Source organism: Taudactylus pleione, unplaced genomic scaffold, assembly GCF_031769625.1.
Source record: "Taudactylus pleione unplaced genomic scaffold, aTauple2 ptg000218l, whole genome shotgun sequence".
NCBI lineage: Eukaryota > Metazoa > Chordata > Amphibia > Anura > Myobatrachidae > Taudactylus > Taudactylus pleione.
Window position 1 is genome coordinate 769,623 of NW_028284620.1, and position 13,559 is coordinate 783,181.

Consider the following 13,559-nt stretch of genomic DNA (forward strand, 5'->3'; position numbering starts at 1 on the left):
TGATAGTAAAATGTGCAGTAAAGTAACTCGTCAGACTGGTTATGTTTTTAGTTTTATATGTTTATTATTATAAGTGATTCCTGGTTTTAAAGTAGGGGAAGGGCCAGCTACAGTGTTGTGGCTAAAGAAATTCGAGGAATCTTCAAGGTGTAACATGTCACTGTCAGGTTCCCCTAAGCATGTTCGCAGGTGTCATTAAGGACACTTCCAAAAATAACAGCTGCTATTATATATTGTCAGCAAAGGAATAATGACTATTTTAGTTGCAAGCTACCCTAATAGCATGGCATTCCCTCATGAGCACTGTTTACACTACACAAATAAATAAATAAATAAAATATGCACAAGCAATGTAAAGTAAAATAGTAAAATATTTTTTAAACCATCTGTTGTAACATTAAGAGCGGGATGCACTATCCTCGATTATGCAATCAAACCTCAGAAAATGCAGCTTTCAGGTGACTGACCGCATTTCTCATATGCACCAAGCATAGAAAAGCAAAGCTTTCCACAGCTTTGATCTGGTGGACAATGCCATCTTCAGATGGAATTGCCCAATAGAGGCCTATGGGTTTATAGTAGCCCTTTGCGGTGGGTACGGCTTTCTGCACATGTGCAGGAAAACTTCTGGGTCATAAACCCGAAAGTCCCTCTATCGCAAAGGACAGCTCTTATCGGGAGAGCGGTTCATTGCAATTTCCTTCATGCATACCGACGTTATTAAGGCCCACATACATGCGATGAGTGGCGGGATGAATTGCATGCAAAACCTAATTCTTGATGAACAGGTTCTCAAACGCGGCCCTCAAGACCCCAAACAGTACATGTTTTCCAGATCTCCTCACAGAATCACAAGTGAAATGATTAGCTCCACCTGTGGATCTTTTTAAATGTGTCAGTAAGTATTGAATACACCTGTGCACCTACTGGGTGACCTGTATGGGGGTCCTGAGGACAGAGTTTGAGAACCACTGGCTTGATGCATTCCTCCAATAAAAACATATTTGACTCATCTACAGTTTAGTCTTTTTTCTTTTCAGTAGAGGTGAGCAAAATTTTCAAAAGCACTCAGAAACATTTGGCCGTGGATTCACAAACATTTCCCTGGCAGAAGTTGCCAGTGTCTTCTGTGCTCAATTCCCTCTATAATTTTTGCACTGCCTGGATTTCCCCATCATACCCCAACCACACCACATAGCAGAATGAATGGGGAGCCATTCTAGAATATAAATTCTGCTAATTATTATCCTTTATTTATATGGTGCTCCATGGGGCCTGTAGTGCCTTGCAAAGTACATAAGCAGAAACTGCAAACAAGATTAAAAAAAGTCAAAGATTTACAGTATGGTGCGTCCACACGTAGCTATAAAAATGAACGATATGAACGATAACAATATCGTTCATATGGTTCATTTTTTGGTCCCTACCAACTCACCTACGACCAGCGATGCCCGGCCACGTATGGACGATAGCGACATCGTCCACTGCCAGTGCATTCAGGCCAACTTGTTCGATATCGAGCAGGTTACTATAGGGACCCGCGATCGATCGTGGGTTGCTATAGTCATCGGTGAGTTGGTGGTGTGCTGGGTGATCGATATCGATCATCCAGCACACCAGGGAGAGTGCAGGACGGTCAGCCAACGATATGGTATCGCTGGCTGATCGCTACATGTGTAAGCACCATTACAATAGAAAACATTGCATAACATGGGATACAGGATATATAACGTTGCTGCACGTGCAGTTATAATACCCACAAAAAGCAGTGCTGGCTGAACCCATAGGTTCAGTGCCACTGTTGGCAACAGGCATAAGTGAGTGAAGGTAAAGATAATGATATAAGTGAGGGAAGGAAAAGCACATCAGGGAAAGGGGCCCTTCTAATGAACGTTTACAACATACTTGGCTGCTTTTGGAAAAGCATTTTTAGGGAGATGGTGAAAGCGGTGTTAAAGTGGACGTGTAGTGATCCGCCTGACATACAAATGTAAATGAGCCCCAAAGCAGTATATATAGTATATGTTACAGTTGTTGTCAGTAGGATCTACCTGGTGATGACAACACAGTACAGCACTTTTCAGGGCTTGGTTATCTATACTTATAATAAAGTTGTAATGGTTGTGTCTGTATATAGAATTTTTTGGGAGAAATGTAATTATTGGGACTGTGTATGAACTATGTAGACAAAAAAAAAAATAATAATTCAGAATTTTGTTTTTCTGTCTGTCCATTTGTTCCGGCATCAAGCAAAAAATATGGGATGCATTTGGATTGAGTTTTCAATATTGTATAGCTTAGTCACCTAGAAAGAAACTGAGGTAAGTATTATCTCAATGTGATATCAGGGAGAGGAGCAATAAAGGAAAAACCAAACGCTTGGCGCGTATAGGCTCCTCAACTCAAAAATGACTAGATGTACAGTATATAAATATGATATACTTTCAGGGACTGTTTATGAACTATGGACACAAACATTTTTATTTATATACATATAGTCAAGTCCATATATATACACACACACACATAATATATACATATTGTGCACACCCTGAACGCAAACAGTTATATATGTATGCATAGATAGATATCTAACTGTTTGCGTTTGGAGTGTGCAATTTATGTAGACATTGTGTATATATCTATAGCTCAAGATCTATTTTGCAGGAAAATCCAACTCTATATTACGCACTGACCAGGCAGCTTATCTTGACTCATGAAGTTGCAGTATACCTGTCAATAAAGTAGATGGCGCACCAAGACAAATAGTACATTTCATAGAGTAGCTGCTCATGTTACTTGAAACCTTTCAGTGTTACTTTATGTTAAGTAGCAACAGATTTGGGATCTACAAATAGTGCAGCTGCACTCCCAGCATCGCACTGAAAGTTGGTGTTCCGATCATGCTTCTGCTTAACTTGACTCCGCCCAAGTTATGAAACAGAACCCGACTGCTCTACAGATGAACTTAATTGAAGCACAGACTCTAATAGGATCTGGCTCAGGTGAGACTGTGTTTTTTATACCATATAAGCCCCAATAATTTTCCTTTGCAATCCAAGCACCTGCAGTTCCTTGAAAGCATCTGCTTCACTATGGATGATCAACAGGTCGCAGGGACAAATGCTCAGGGCTGCAGGTGTAGATCTCATGATCAGGTGCTTCTCCAATGGCAGCTTTACGTAACTTGCTCACGAGTTAGTAGCCCCAACAATTTTTTTTGTTAATCACTGAAGGAAAAACTGCAAATATTGTTTACAAAGACATTTTGTGATCAATGTCTACAATATAATATATACATCACAATATTAGAAGCCACTTCTGACTTTGTAGAATTAGTTCCACTAAGCAATAACAGACATCCACGGAAATTAAGCAGCGGGCAAACGCTAGTGTATTAGGTCATAATCACAAGTGGTTCCATGGACATGGGCAAGGGAAATGTTATTTGAAAGATACATGTAGCAATAGGGAAACATTGTGCCTTATAATCGATGCAGATGGTATAGATCTCAGATTTTTTCAGGGAGGGTTGGCAAGTATGGCTTACATTCTCAAATACAGAATTTATAAACAGTGCGGTACACTTAGAACTCTGTACCCATGCAAAGCTGCCAATTCTCTAACCAAATTCCATATTACTGTATGTAATTTTCCACCTCAATTTCACTCATCTCAACTTTCACCCTTTGTAACACGCACTGAAGGCTAGATTTGCTACAACAGGTAGATAAATACAGTAGGTCTATATACATGGCGAGATGATGTGTAATTTGCAACTGCAAAACTGTGTTCACAGATAAATAACTGTATGTAACACTATTTATGTGACCTACTATATATTTGATGCAACTAACCCAGCCCATCTATAAGACATACTGGATCCCTGGACAGACCTGTCGGTGTATAATCAGATACACCCCGTGTATCAGTCACTGCACACACTTGCCTTTCAATAACATGCAGAAGATGCACCAGCCATTGCAGCCCAGTGACACTGCCATATGACAACCAGACAGGGTGTATAGGCGACTGGTGGTCCTCTCTGGGAGAAGCAGAGAAGTTGTATCACATCCAGGGGGGTGGGGTGCTATATACCCAAAGTGTTACACAAGGATAACACACCTCCCACAATGCTGGCAGCAATGCATGCACACCAGGCAGCAGTCTTACCTCACCATATAGCAGCAGCGGGGGTATCTCCAGGGATGACAGCCCAGGGCCCACTTCCCCGCTCTGGGCGCTGAGGTGATGACAATCGCTGTGTGCGCACCGATCTGTTACTGCTCACTCCTCCACCATCACTAATGCGGCGTCTATGCGCATGCGCAGCCCAGCCCAGGAAGCAGCGGCGGCAGCCGCCACAGGGAGATCCTGGGACACAGCGGGAATAGCGGCTAGTGGCTACTGCGCATGCGTCAGAGGGTCCCCCCCTACGTCACCATCTTCCCTCTCTCCAGTGCTATCTGTGGCTGTTGCTGCGAGGTAAATCATGTAATGTAACCTGTTCCCTATCCTTGTATTATGACTGCAATGTCTAATTCTGCAGGTCTCAATTAAAAAAAATAATAATAATAAAAAAAAAAAAATATATATATATATATATATATATATATACAGACCCTCCAACATGACCCGTTCCATTAGGTACAAAATGCTCTGCTCCTGGACTTCCCTCTTAATTTATGTTTGCAGACACCTGTGCTGAAACACCTGTCTCATCAATTACCTAGCTCAACACAGGTGTCTGCAATCATTAATCAAGTGAGAAGTCCAGCAGCAGAGCAATTTGTACCTAATGGAACGGGTCATGTTGGAGGGTATATATATATATACACAGGGTGCTATCACAAATTGTGTGGCTCAGGACTGACAAAATAGGCAGGGCCCCCCTTCCCCAGCTACCACTAAGTTTAAGGAGTCATGACTTACCTTATCAACTTGAGAAAAGAAATGCTCCAGTCCTTCCTCATGGCTTCTTCTCCTCCAGGTCTGGCTGGCGCTGCTCCTCATGCGCCGCGGCTCCTCTTCCAGCGCCGTGTCAAAGGAAAATATTTTTTTTATTGAACAAGGGCAGGGGCAAACGCAGGATTTTCTGGGGGGGGAGAGTTGTAATTATATATATGTATTATATAAACACTTGTGTGTGTGTTTATTAAACACACATGTATATAGTATATACAGTATTTATTTATTTAACAGTTTCTTATATAGCGCAGCATATTCCGTTGCGCTTTACAATTGTAAGCATTAATAGAACAAAACTGGGTAATAACAGACAGATATATAGGTAGGAAGGCCATGCTCGCAAGCTTACAATCTATAGGATTTAGCAAGCATGTATTATGTATAACACATATATACACATAACACAAATATACAGTATACAACTACAGTATTTGTGTGTGTGTTTATTAAACACACACATATATAATATATACAGTGACATATACACACTAACACACATATACAGTATACACACACTAACATACACATATATCCACACTAACACATATGTACACACATATATACATTCTAATACATACACAGTAACATACAGAGACACTTACATGCACATGGTAAAACACATACATACTTCTGATGCAACAACAGGTTGCTAATGGGGGCAGGCACCTCACATAATTAGGCCCCGTCCATTACACAATGGAGTCCGCGGTTGTATGGGGGCGGGGGTTGCCCCTTTGGCTCCGCCTCCATTGTGATTGCCGATTGAAGAGGGGAATCTGTCCCTTGTGGGAGTGGGTAGTGCATGGCTGTGGATGTGCAGCGGTGGGAGGAGCAGGCGCGGGCCCCCTCCCATTCTGCCAGTGTCCAGGCCCAGGACCCTAGTCCCAGCAGTCCCTCTCTGATGGCAGCTATATATATATATATATATATATATATATACACATTATATTACCACCAGTCCAAGACGACGAAACCGGTCAGGCGTGGCTAAACTGGTGATGCACATGCATTTTCCTGATGCCAGAGCTATCGGGAGACCTGGAAGCACTGTGGAAGCAGGGTAGCGCTGGTGTCTTAAGTATACATGCGTGCAAATCGTGCACTTTATCAAGATGTTTATCTAGTATGTGATTTGTAATCTGGTGTGAGAGGAATAAAAGTTGCTAAGTATTTTCACTGTTGTGCGCCCTGTTTTCTTTACACTTTTCATATATATATATGATACACAGAAGTAAAAAATGGCGCTAAATACACTGCTACCAATATGAAATTCTATACATAAATGTGATATGCGCTCCCACTTTTAAGTGGGTGGCAGTTATATTTAAATATTTAGTAGGGTGGTAATTCATACTTATAGAAAAAATCATAAAAAGCAAGAGCTATATAGCCCCTGACAGTGCTTTGAAAGTGGTTATCCACAATATAATTGATATAAATATGTGTAATAAAAGCTTACCTTTTTGTCTTTAGGATCCTCGGTTGTTGCGGGAAGGCTGTTTAGATAGTAAAATGTTTGTATATAGAGAAGGAAATATAAAAGGAAAAAACATCATAACATTGCGCGCATTTCTTTAGGAACTTTTCTGTCCCCCATTTAAAAATCCAATATTATTACCAGTACATATGGTTTCTGGTTCAGGGTTAAATGTAGGGAGAAAAGGGGGGGAAATAAAGAAAAAGGACTCCTATCAGGGCACACTCCTGTGATATGATATTCCTTCTACAAATTAATTGATTTAATGTCTCTGTGGCTAAAGGATTGGCAAACGGATACCGCCTATGAGGACATCACTATCACACATCTGATTGCAATTCTTTATCTCTGTTGGCAGGAAATTAACGCCATCATAGCCTATATACTAGTATTGTATGGTCTAATTGACTCTGAGCTAGGTAGTACATTAAAACTAAATTTTATTAAATTATTAAAATAGGTAAGCGGACATACAATTCCTCCTACATATACATGACAGCACAAAACATACATTAAATGCATTGTCTTAAACTGTATGACACTGTTTTCTTGTTCTGCTCAACTGTCTATGTACTATGTCTATGTACTATGTTTGTGCACTATGTTTATGTACTATGTAAGGCGCTGCGGAACCCTTGTGGCGCCATATAAATAAAGGATAATAATAATAATTAATCTTTATGTATGATACACTATATCTGTTATCAGTGGTCCACGGTATCATTTATTCATGGTGCTAGAGGCATGGATGTGAATACTTATGACAATCGTATGCATATATTTTGAACCAGTCAGTACATCAATATATCACCATAGACCTGCGTCCTTTTTTTACAATAATACAGTACATTGGTGGATGTCAAGAAGTAAATGTTAACTAGTGCCAGTACTACTGGTTCTATATATACGCTATAGATGTACATAAGATGAAATATTATGCTAACAACCAATGGATCAACCTATGTAGATGGTAAATATGCCCAAATACAATATCTTGGTTGTCATAACACCCAATAGTGTATTAAATACGGGATAGTAAGACAATCCCTCAATATCCTACTGGGACCAGTAGACTTGAATAAATCATAAGACTGGGACTGTCCCAATGCTCTAACACAGTTTATGCCTTGGAATTGTGTTAACCTTAAGATGTTGTAATAATTAGTGGAACCACCTATACGATGGGTATATAATTAACACATTTTTAAAGAAACATGTATCACGGAGTTATTACATACAAATGCACAAACAAAAGGCGAAATAATAAACATATACAGAAAACATGAACAAAGGTATAAAAATACCTCAATTTAAAATGCTGAACACCACGGGTACCACCTCTATCTATAAGATGGTGGTTTGTAGAGGCGTCCCTCAATTTCTATCAGGGAGAGTACGTATAGTACTAAACAATTTCCTGGTATAGATACAGGTATATAGTTGTGCGCTTAAATACCCTGGATCTGCTGTTGCCCGTCTTAAATATTTAGAGGACAGGCAATGAGAGTCCCGGGTACTGGCACACTGAAATTAGAAAGCTGCTTCTGCTTTTACAACCCAGTCTCATCTGTATCCCTGTTACCTTGCGGCAGCGCAGAGGATCCAGGCAGCTGGTTTGTAATGAGAGAGCAGGAAAAAGTGGAAGAAAGTACCTGTCATGAGTCTCTCCCTTCTATATAATCATCCATGGTGTAGGGGTCCAAAGTGCGCACTTTGGAGCCCACCAGCAAGCTATCCTTAAATGTAGGGACATGAGTCCCATATATTATATTCACAGCCCAGCCACATTTTCTGTACTGAAAGTATTTTTATTAAAATAAAAAAATAAAGTAAATAACAAAAAGGATTAAGATACAATATTATATTGTGGAACTCCGTCTACCGATAGGCATTGCACGTACAATGTCAAGAACATATAAATCGCTTATCTGTCCACATGAGGAGTCAAGCCATTGTAGCATCCCAATGCGTTTCGTCTGCAGATCAGAATTCTTCATGGGGAATATATATATTTATATATATATAGCAAGTTGTAAAATTGAAGGTTAGTTTGTTTCTAAGATTTGGACTAATATCAATATTTTGTACACTATACAAAGGTGGCGTGGAACTAAGGAACTGCTTCTGAGGTATTGGCAATGGCATGATATCATTGGATATCTTTGGATAATTTAGAAATTCTAACTGGGGATATTCTTAGTTGGACGTAATACTGATGTAAGCTGGCAATCTTTTGCCACTAAACGTGCCAAAATCCCTAAAAAGTGGCATGGCGCATGCGCCCATGGTGTCTGCACACAGGACCAATTGAGCTGCTTGGACTCTGGATGTATTGGGCGTTCCTGGGCAAGGACTGGGAAGTGGCTATTCAGAAGCACAACAACTTCCCGTCTTTTGGGCGTGCTATGGGAGTGTCACAGGCAGTGGTGAATTTCCCATGAGGCACATGCCTTGGGGAGCGACTTGCCCATAAGAATGAGTGCCCATCCGGTGATATTCAATTGTGCGAGCGGGCTGGAGATGGTCGCGACCATCGGGCTTGCGAGGAGACCTTGTGGTAGGGTCTCAGCACTCGCAAGCCTGAGTGGACTTCCTGCTCTAATAGAGCAGGAAGTCCACTACTGACATCATGAGTGATGTCAGTAGGGCCACCCACAAACGCCAGGCGTTCCTAAGAGAACGCCTGCGTTTGTGCAGCCACCCCCCCTCCCCGCCTACAAAACGGGGCGAGCTGTCAATCAACATCGACAGCTGCCCCGTTTTGTAGCGAGCCCCAGAGCGACTGAACTTCAGTGGCTCGCGCATGCGCACACCGGAGGTGGTGCATGCGCAGGGGTAAAACATTGACCCGCTTGCGAGCGGGTCTGAATCAGCCCCTTTGTAAGGTGCTGTGGAACACTTGTGGTGCCATATAAATAAAGGATAATATTAATAATAGTGCTCAGCGGGTAACTTCATTTTCCTTCTGCGCTCTTTTGTATTTGGTGGTCCAGAATGCTGTTTTCAAAGCGTCCTGGGGCGCATAAAAGGCATGTGATGATGATGATGGCCACATGCACATATGTGCAAAACTGAATTACCTGGGCTGGAGGTGGTTTCTGAGCAGCTTAAGGCAGTGATTCCCAAACTTTGTCAGTTTGAGGAACCCTTAGTGTCTCCATCATTTTTTCAAGGCAACCCTAAGCCAAAATAATTAGAATTTATAACCCTAACCCTTTGCCCCCTCCATGTCTTTCCCTTTGCCCCCTCCATGTCTAATTTTTTGCCCATTGCCTTTTGTTGTACAAATTGATGCATGCTTATTTGCCCACAATGTTGACTTTAGATATACAACTGAACATCACAATCTGTGTAACAGTCCCTATAGAATCAGATATACATGCTGTGTTGATTTGAATTTGCATAGAACATTTTCATGTTGTACTGATGGTGGCATGTTTTAGTCCTCCTGAGAAATACCCGGATAACACTAGTTAGGAAAGAACAGTTCCCGAAAACTGAGGTGATATTGTTTCCATAGATTTGTGTATCTTATTTCTTTGCATTCTCCCTACATATTCTATTTTTGAGATGTGTATCCTGTAAGGTAAAGTTATTTCTACTTCAGGGTCCATAGGGGGTCCACAGGGTTGACCTTGGGGATATAGCTGGATCAGGATCCATGGACACCACACAGTTAAACTTTTAGGTCCCAGGATGCACTTGGGTCCTCCTCTATACCCCGCCCCCGAGCCACAGGCACCTCAGTGTAAGTTGGTGCCCGGCCGGAGTTGGTCACCGCTTTTTTTTTAGTTTAACAGATTTTGTTTATTTAATCTTTCTTTTTATTACAGACGGCAGCGAAGGGCTGTCTATTCAGACACCCACGCTGCCGCTCTGATCCCAGACTGGCTCCGCAACACCAGTACTGATCTGGGGATCGCGGCGGGAGGACAGAGTCCGTGCTAGCCGGACTCTGTCTACCTCCCAGGACTGCTGCCGGAGTCGCCGGGGATTCAGGTAAGCCGCGCGTCGCTGGGGACAGACCGGAGGCTGCTGGCAGTGGCGGCGGGCCCCCCATAACCCGTGGGACCACTAGACCACCAGGGTTAACAGGCATGCGGGAAGCCAGCATCCCTGGGGTTATGGCCAGCCAGGGGAGGAAGCCTTCCCTGTCAGCGGCTCCTCCCCTCAGCTCAGCGCGCCTTTCAGCACGCAGTCTGGCGTCGCTGAGCTGCAGACTCCATGGCCACTCCTCCTCTGAGGTCTCTGGGGGCCATTTTCTATGTGGCAGCGCAGATCTCAGGGAGCACGCGGACCGGTCCCCCTGTGTACCTCTCCCCCGATTTAAGGACAGTGTACACAGCACTATAGCCCTTCCAGACACTGAATCTGGGAGGTTGATTGTAGTGAAAAGGTGCAGTGAGTATATCTTCTCTGCATGGTATGTGACTTTTGCTAGTGCTGCCTGTCTGTGCTTATTTTCCGCTTACTGTCAGCTTATACCTGTCCCTTTCCTTCTCCTACAAGCCCTACAGGTGTGTGGTGGAGGGGCGTTTCTACTGACCTCACTTATATAGATCACGTATTTGTGAGGTCCGTCACATACAGTTGTGTGCTACACAGTGCCATATTGTGGGCTGTTGTTCAGCACACCGGTGAGTGCGTTTACTTCTGCCCTGTTGCCAGATATATTTTTTTGACTATATAATATATTCTGTCATGTCAGACGAGGAGTTTGAGCGCTCAGTGGCTCCGGTGTTGGCCTCCTGCGGACGCTGTTCTGCAGGAGTGGATAGGGAGGATTTGTCACAGGATGGCCTGTGTAGTCGATGCCAGGTGGCTCCTGGCCCATCCAGACCTTCTCTGACACAGGAACCACCGTGGGCGATGTTTTCTCAAGTGCTGGTGTCTATTGCGGACCGTCTGTCGGTCCCGACTGCTCTCCCTACTAGAGCGTTACCCCAGCCGACCATCCCTCATTCCCCGGGTGTCCCGCAGTTATTGCGGAGTCCTCCTGGGTCTCAGTCAGTGGGTCCCTATGCGGGGTTGCCTATGTATATACAGGCTTCCCCTGTGCCGCAGCAGCCTGTGGTACCTTTTCAGCCCCTATGGCGACTCCTCCACCCTGGGTGGATATGCTCTCCAACTCCGTGCAAAATTTGGCGGCCGCTTCCTCGGCTTTTCAGTCAATGTTGCAGACTGACATGCCTTCTAGGATTTCAAAACGCCCACTCATGACACGGGCTGCTCAGGTATCGGACTCAGAGGGTTCCTCAGATGATGGGGAGGTCCCTGATGACACTGACTCGGACGCCTCGGTCCAGGAAATGGATACCAAGTCGTCCATTAATGTGCGAGCACTAGTTAGGGCGGTGCGAGCTATTCTTCTTATAGAGGATGAGGCACCGGTTCCTAAGTCGAAGTTTCCTAGTTTCAAAAAAACTAAGGTGGCTTCTGCGGTGTTTCCCCTGTCGGATCAGTTGACGGATCATATGGCGGTAGCTTGGCAGGCGCCCAGTAAGAGATTCCTTCCTCAGAAGCGGTTGGCTTCTAATTATCCCTTCCCTGAGGCACATTGTAAAAAATGGGAAACTCCACCGGCGGTGGATTCCCATGTCACCCGTTTAACTCGGGGAGCTACCTTACCATTACCGTCGATATCCTCGCTGAAGGATCCCACGGACAGGAAAATTGAGACTTGCTTAAAGTCTATTTACTCCCTCTCCGGGGCGGTGGCCCGACCGTCCATGGCCATCTCCTGGGTGGCCAAGGCCATTGTGGGGTGGGCCAATGCATTGGAAGATACCTTCCCGGACGACGCTCCGGATGTCCAGCGGGCGTTGTTGGGACAAATGAGGGACGCTGCTTCTTACATTGGAGAAGCTTCTTTAGATGCTAGTCTGCTGACCTCGCGGGTATCGGCTGCAGCGGTGTCTGCCCGCCGATCCTTATGGTTGCGGTCCTGGAGAGCGGACTCTGATTCAAAGAAAGGTCTGGAGGCCTTACCTTTCAATGGGGAATTACTATTTGGTCCGGACTTGGACAAAATAGTGGATACCCTGGCTAAATCCAAGTCGGCCTTCCTCCCTTCGGCGGCACTGCCTGCTAAGGTTCGGAGTTCGGCTTTTCGTTCCTTTCGGGTTCAGGGTAAGGCGAAAGGTCAGTCCTTCCCGAGACAGTCTGCGAGTAAGACTGCCTCTTAACCCAAGAAGCAAGCCTGGAGTGCTCGGCGCCCTTCTTCCAAGCAGGAAGATAAACCTGCGGCCTGATGGGACGGGCCTCCCTCTGGGGGACCTCAGAGTGGGAGGCCGACTTCTTCTATTTGCCCAGTGCTGGCACAATACCACCACGGATGCCTGGGTTCGAGAAGTGGTCTCCCAGGGGTACGCCCTGTCTTTTCGGCACAGACCACCCCACCAGTTTTTCTGCACGAGTCCTTCTCAGGACAAGACCAAGGCGTTACAGGTTCAGGAGGCTATAGAGTCCTTGCTGAAAGCAGGGGTCATTGTTCCCGTTCCTCAATCACAACGAGGGACGGGGTATTATTCGTCTCTGTTTCTGGTGCAGAAACCCAATGGTTCTCATCGCCCTATCCTCAACTTGAAGTCTCTGAACAAATTCCTCAGAGTTCCCAAGTTCAGGATGGAAACGTTACGTTCCATCATTCTGGCGATGGAACCGGGGGATTACATGGTGTCCCTGGACATCCAGGACGCCTACCTCCATGTTCCGATAGCATCATCGCACCAGCGGTATCTGAGGTTCGCTATCCTTCAACACCACTATCAGTTCCGGGCGCAACCCTTTGGTCTCTCCACGGTACCGAGGGTGTTCACGAAGATTATGGCGGTCATGGCCGCACATCTTCGGAGCCAGAATGTATGGCTGCTGCCGTATCTGGACGACCTCCTGTTGCTGGCGAGCTCCCCGGAGGTACTGCTTCAACATCTCCACCTGACGATCGCTTGCCTGCAAGCACACGGGTGGTTGATAAATTGGAAAAAGTCCTCCCTGATTCCATCACAGCGGATGGTTCATTTGGGAGCCCTGCTGGATTCGCGTCAGCAAAGGATCTTCCTGACTCCGGAGAAGGTCGCCTCCCTACAGCTGCGGATACGCAGTTGCCTGAGCA

At 44.7% G+C, this 13,559-nt stretch overlaps 1 protein-coding gene and 1 long non-coding RNA gene across 6 annotated transcripts in view; one reads left to right on the forward strand and one right to left on the reverse strand.

The window, feature by feature from the left end:
- Positions 1-4,350, reverse strand: part of CLOCK (clock circadian regulator) — a 104,289-nt gene extending 99,939 nt beyond the window's left edge. For 3 of the 5 annotated variants that reach the window (XM_088478789.1, XM_088478791.1, XM_088478787.1), the window contains exon 1: positions 4,174-4,350. The gene's annotated coding sequence lies outside the window, so the exon portion shown is untranslated. The remainder of the gene's footprint in view (positions 1-4,173) is intronic. The other 2 variants (XM_088478790.1, XM_088478788.1) reach the window with 1 other exon arrangement.
- Positions 4,351-4,400: 50 nt separating this feature from the next.
- The window catches only part of LOC148517344 (uncharacterized), a 121,806-nt gene continuing 112,647 nt past the window's right edge, over positions 4,401-13,559 (forward strand). Inside the window, exon 1 of the long non-coding RNA XR_015879297.1 lies at positions 4,401-4,485. This is a non-coding gene — a long non-coding RNA (uncharacterized LOC148517344). The remainder of the gene's footprint in view (positions 4,486-13,559) is intronic.